Source organism: Oncorhynchus clarkii, chromosome 20, assembly GCF_045791955.1.
Source record: "Oncorhynchus clarkii lewisi isolate Uvic-CL-2024 chromosome 20, UVic_Ocla_1.0, whole genome shotgun sequence".
Classification (NCBI taxonomy): Eukaryota; Metazoa; Chordata; class Actinopteri; order Salmoniformes; family Salmonidae; genus Oncorhynchus; species Oncorhynchus clarkii.
Genome location: NC_092166.1, coordinates 40,187,792 through 40,193,799, shown reverse-complemented (window position 1 = coordinate 40,193,799; position 6,008 = coordinate 40,187,792). Strand labels below are relative to the sequence as shown.

The 6,008-nt window shown below is 41.3% G+C and overlaps 1 protein-coding gene across 1 annotated transcript in view; it reads left to right on the top strand.

Moving 5' to 3' along the window:
• The first annotated feature begins 1,670 nt into the window (after positions 1–1,670).
• Positions 1,671–6,008, top strand: part of LOC139376352 (kelch-like protein 24) — a 60,901-nt gene continuing 56,563 nt past the window's right edge. Inside the window, exon 1 of the mRNA XM_071118788.1 lies at positions 1,671–2,070. The gene's annotated coding sequence lies outside the window, so the exon portion shown is untranslated. The remainder of the gene's footprint in view (positions 2,071–6,008) is intronic.

The following is a 6,008-nucleotide window of genomic DNA, read 5'->3' as shown; positions in this document are numbered from 1 at the left end:
ATTTATACATACCTTGCAAGTCAAAAGTTTAGACTCCTACTTATGTTTCTTTATTTTTACTATTTTCTACATTGTAGAATAATAGTGAAGACATCAAAACTATGAAATAACACATATGGAATCATGTAGTAACCAAAAAAGTGTTGAACAAATCTAAATATATTTTATATTTGAGATTCTTCAAAATAGCCACCCTTTGTGTTGATGACAGCTTTGCACACTCTTCGCATTCTCTCAACCAGCTTCACCCGGAATGCTTTTACAACAGTCTTGAAGGAGTTCCCATGCATGCTGAGCCCTAGTTGGCTACTTTTCCTTCACTCTGCGGTCCAACTCATTCCATACCATCTCAATTGGGTTGAGGTTGGGGGATTGTAGAGGCCAGGTCATCTGATGTAGCACTCCATCACTCTCCTTCTTGGCCAAATACCCGTACACAGCCTGGGGGTGTGTTTTGGGTCAGGGACCTGTTGAAAAACAATGATAGTCCCACTAAGAGCAAACCAGATGGGATGGTGTATCGCTGCAGAATGCTGTGGTAACCATGCTGGTTAAGTGTGCCTAAAATTCTCAATAAATCACTGACAGTGTCACCATCAAAGCACCCCCACACCATCACACCTCCTCCTCCTTGCTTCACGGTGAGAACCAAACATGCAGAGATCATCACTTCACCTACTCATCTCACAAAGACACGGTGGTTGGAATCAAAAATCTTGAATTTGGACTCATCAGACCAAAGGACAGATTTCCACCGGCCTAATGTCCATTACTCGTGTTTCTTGGCCCAAGCAAGTCTCTTCTTATTATTGGTGTCCTTTAGTAGTGGTTTAGTAGCCAGTTTCATCATAGCACTTGATGGTTTTTGCGACTGCACTTGAACATTCAAAGTTCTTGACATTTTCCGCATTGACTGACCTTCATATTTTAAAGTAATAATGGACTGTTGTTTCTCTAACCTTCTTTCCATAATAAGGACCATTTTTTTTAACCAAATAAGGCTATCTTCTGTATACAACCCACTACCTTTTCACAACACAACTGATTGGCTCAAATGCCTTAACAAGGAAATAAATTACACACATTAGCTTTTATCAAGGCACACCTGTTAGTTGAAATGCATTCCAGGTGACCTCATGAAGCTGGTTGAGAAAATGCCAAGAGTGTGCAAAGCTGTCATCAAGGCAAAGGGTGGCTACTTTGAAGAATATCAAATATCAAATATATTTTGATTTGTTTAACACTTTTTTGGTTCCTACGTGATTCCATATGTGTTATTTCATAGTTTTGATGTCTTCATTACTATTCTACAATGTAGAAAATAGTTTTAAAAAATAATAATAATAATACAAAAAAACTTGAATAAGTAGGTGTGTCCTAACTTTTGACTGGTACTGTATATAAAATACAAGTAATATGATAGGATATAACACAACTATGTTATTGACCAGAGTGGGATTGTAAATGTAGTAAATTGTTGTTTTTCATCCAATTAAACTTTAAAACTCTTTGTCAGCATTCAGCAATAAGGAAAGTTACTGAAGTATGTCTGATTTATACTTTACTAGTCTCCCAACTCATGCGCATACGTGACTCAATGAATAATCATTAGGCCTAGATTACTATTAGGCAATATCCTTCCTGTACATGATTACTCAATCGGTGTTGACAACAAAGTTTCAAGAGTTTTTGTGAAAAAGTGGACAACGTCAGGGGAGTGTTTGCAAACAAAGACCAGCCACGTGGAGGACAAAGGTACGTTGGGAAGTGCTGTTTCTGATTCGACAGCTGAAATACACTACCCATAAGCACCAAGATTTCTAGTTGACTGGGTCGGCATATCCCGAGGATGTGACATGTATCTCCGTGTGATGTTTACACTTTGTTACAGTTCTTTGTCTCGAGCATAATAAATCATGATGTCTGGGGCATAGATACATATATTTGTTTTGTATAAGAAACATTGCCATCATACCATTTTCGGATCAACATTTTCAGAACTTTTTTGTTTCTTGTTTTTTTTCATCACTCGAAATAGCCGAGGCGCTCATACGAAAACTCCAGGATAAGGTAAGGTCTTTAGTCCTAACGTACTGTAAAAAATAGTATTTAATACTTTACGTGTATTTCAATACGTTCTTGTATTCAATTGTGGCACTGGATAGTCGTATCCTGTTTAAGTGAATTTGGTGTGCCTTTGTTGAGCTAAGCATAATTAAGCACCGTTCAAGGTTGACGAGAAGAGGTCATCGACAATAAAAACAAAAGCTACCAGATAGGCTAATGTATAATTCATGAGATTATAATGCCTACCATAAAGAGAACTCACGGGGTTTGAACTTTTTTGCAGTTGTTATTGTGCATTTTTTATTCAAAACGTCTTGACATTCATCGTCCACTTATTGCTGCATCTATATTGACATTTAATCATTATAATGGTCGATTCCACGATGCATAATATGTCAAAACTGATCAGAATTTCATCTGCTCAAAGATTTTGTGATTTGCTTGTTTATTGCGCGTAATTATACCTAGGCTATATGACCATTCCCAATTTAGAATTCGCCTATAAACGAATCTCTCAAAAAAGACACATGACAAGATAGACATTTGGTCACTCTGGCTAGATAAGTGAGAGCTGCATAGAACACTTTGTTGTTGTCTTTATGGCCAGGGCCGGGCTTTTTTTTTTGCTGGGGGGGGGGGCTCTCAATGTATAATTGAGAGTCAGAATAGTAGAATTCATCAGGTGCAACTTTGATATTTGGTTGTGCATCAGCAATTTTCCCTTATGTCAGTCACTGACAGCCACTCAATTAGCCATTTCAGCTAACAATTTTTAGATTGGTAGTTAGTCCAGCCAGCAATCAATCTAAACTTGTAGTAATCATGGCCAAATACGGACTGGACACCCAAGGCACATGCCCAGGGTCCCTGACCTCCAGGGGGCCCCATTGATTTTGTTAGTCATTCTCACTCAGATATCATATTAACATGGCATAAGTCATGGCAAAATGTGTAGAATTTCAGGAAATTAGCTTTAAAACTGCAAAAATGTATCTTCGCAGCATGGCAAAATGTGTAGAATTGCAGGAAATGTACTTTAAAACTCATGTTTCTCTCCGAAGTCAAGAGGGGGTCCACAAAAATGTTTTGTTTGCGAGGTGCCCCCCCCAACCAAATCCCGCTTAGGGCCCCCAAAAGGCTGGAGCCACTGGCAAAACCTGACTTTCTTTGTGTTGCTTGATTAGAAGGAGGTGCTACGGACAATGATAAGCACACGCTAACAGGTTCCACTTGTGCGTCTGGCTGTGTGTGCCAGGTTAAATATAGCCTGGAGGGAGAATGGCCTAATTTATCAGTAAAGCCAGACACATTCGCTTTATTAACGACCTCTGTCCAGTACGTGCTCATGGAGGGACGGGGCACATGCTGGTGCCTCCAAGACAATGCAAGCAAATGTCAACTTCTTTATCTTTACGAGAAAGCAGTTGTTATGAAGGATTCCATTTTTAGAAGTAATTAAACGTGTATGGTTTGAGATCGTCAGCATAGGATAGCCCACACCTGTGGGTGTGTGTGCGTGCCTTCCTGGGTCCCTGTTTCACTTTTACCATCTTACCAAAGTCAGAAAACATTAGACAAAATGTGTGAGTTGATGAACAGACATGGTATACTTTATACCCGTTTAATATCCCTCCGCCTTGCCACTCTGTGGAGGTGAACAAAAGATACTCCAGAAGAGGAGGACGAGGCTCCCTCCCAGAATGGATTGCCATTGATCTGGTTTGGCAGTCAGTCTTTCCGTTCGGCCCACGCAGTTAGATGATCACCGCTGAAAAGACTGTAGGCCCGGTTTTAACCGGCTTCGCAGATAGCTAGCCCACTGTTGAAAACATGATGACGTGATGCCTGTCTTTCCTTCACCTGGTTTCTTTCACAACAAACGCAATTGACATTTGGGGTGGGCCCCGCTACCGTTGCACAACAACCTCTCTCTCTCTATAGTCTCTGTGATTATGGCCTTGTCAACTGTTGCACTGTGCCCCCGGGGCACAACTGCTTCAGTACAGAGCCAGAGGAAGGGTTTAGGAGATATTTGAAAATGTCTAAACCCGTCCACTTTCCAACGGGGCTATACATTTGGGCTATACAACGAGTAGCCTCGTTTCGCTGCCAAAAATAAAATGAAACCATCTGGTATTAAGCAAAATAAGAATGTCAAATGTCAAATTCTGGTAGCCTAGTCAAATAATGAACATCCGATCACATTAACCGTTACTCTCTCGCGGGAATTCCACTAATGGTCCGTATGTAGCCAAACGTAGCTGCTGCTCATGTTGGTATCTGTACTGATGGCGCAATAGCTATGACAGGGAGACACAGTGGAGTGGTAACACACGTGCAAGCAGTTGCTCCCTCCCCACTTGGGTACACTGCAGCATCCAGTTGGAAAGATGTTTTGGACACTACCTTAGAAATGGTTGACTTTGTTAAAGCAAGGTTCCTAAACTCTCGCGTATTTTCTGCACTATGCACTGATATGGGCTGCGACCATGTAACGCTTTTACAACATACAGAAATGCTTGTCTGTCACTTGAAATCACTTGTCTGACCGCTTGCATGATGACTAGTTTCTCACACGACTGGCCTATCTGGGTGATGTTTTTCTCGCCTGAATGATCTGAATCTAGGATTACAGGGACTCTCCTCAACTATATTCAATGTGCGGGACAAAATTGAGTCTATGATTAAGAAGTTGGAGTTCTTCTCTGTCTGCATTAATAAGGACAACACACAGGTCTTTCCATCATTGTATGATTTTTGTTTGTGCAAATGAACTCAAGCTTATGGACAATGTCAAATGTGATATAGCGAAGCACCTGAGTGAGTTGGGTGTGCAATCCCGGATGACACAAACAACTTGATCCATTATCCCTTCCATGCCCTGCCTCCAGTCCACTTACCGATATCTGAACAAGAGAGCCTCATCAAAATTGCAACAAGCGGTTCTGTGAAAATGTAATTTAATCAGAAGCCACTGCCAGATTTCTGGATTGGGCTGCGCTCAGAGTGTCCTGCTTTGGCAAATCGTGCTGTTAAGACACTGATGCCCTTTGCAACCATGTGCCTATGTGAGAGTGGATCCTCGGCCCTCACTAGCATGAAAACTAAATACAGGCAGAGACTGTGTGTGGAAAATGATTTAAGACAGACTGTCTCCAATACAACCCAACAATGCAGGGTTATGTGCATCCTTTCAAGAACACCCTTCTCATTAACCTGTGGTGAGTTATTCACCATTTTCGATGAACAAATACGGTTTTATATGTAAGATGGCTAAATAAAGAGCAAAATTATTGATTATTATTATATTATTATTTGTGCCCTGGTCCTATAAGATATCTTTGTCACTTCTTATGAGCCGGGTTGTGACAAAAACTCACACTCGTTCTTATGTTTAATACATTTATTGTATAGTGTGTGTGGGGCAGGCTTACAATGATGGCAAAAAAACTACATTTGAGAGTGCGCTGACCCTGGTGCTGGAGGGGGTACAGTTGACCCTGGTGCTGGAGGGGGTACAGCTGACCCTGGTGCTGGAGGGGGTACAGCTGACCCTGGTGCTGGAGGGGGTACAGCTGACCCTGGTGCTGGAGGGGGTACAGCTGACCCTGGTGCTGGAGGGGGTGCGCAGCTGGAGGTTGAGTGTTTGAAGGGGTTCGGAACTATAAAACGTTTGAGAACCACTGCTCTATTGTGATGCAAGATACTGTATCTCTACCCTGAAGGCTTTGGAATTGTTTGTTCAACTCGTTCTCTTCTCACTGAAGCGCAAAGTAGGTTGTTTCCCTTATGACTTATTTATATCTACTGCCTCTGTTGTGTACTTCTTTTCTCCAATTCATCACAGCAACAATGGTTCAAGTTAAGTAGTTAAGCTTCAATTCATGTAGCTTGTATAACTTGATTTATACTTATATATTGTACGATTTGATCTCGAGTTA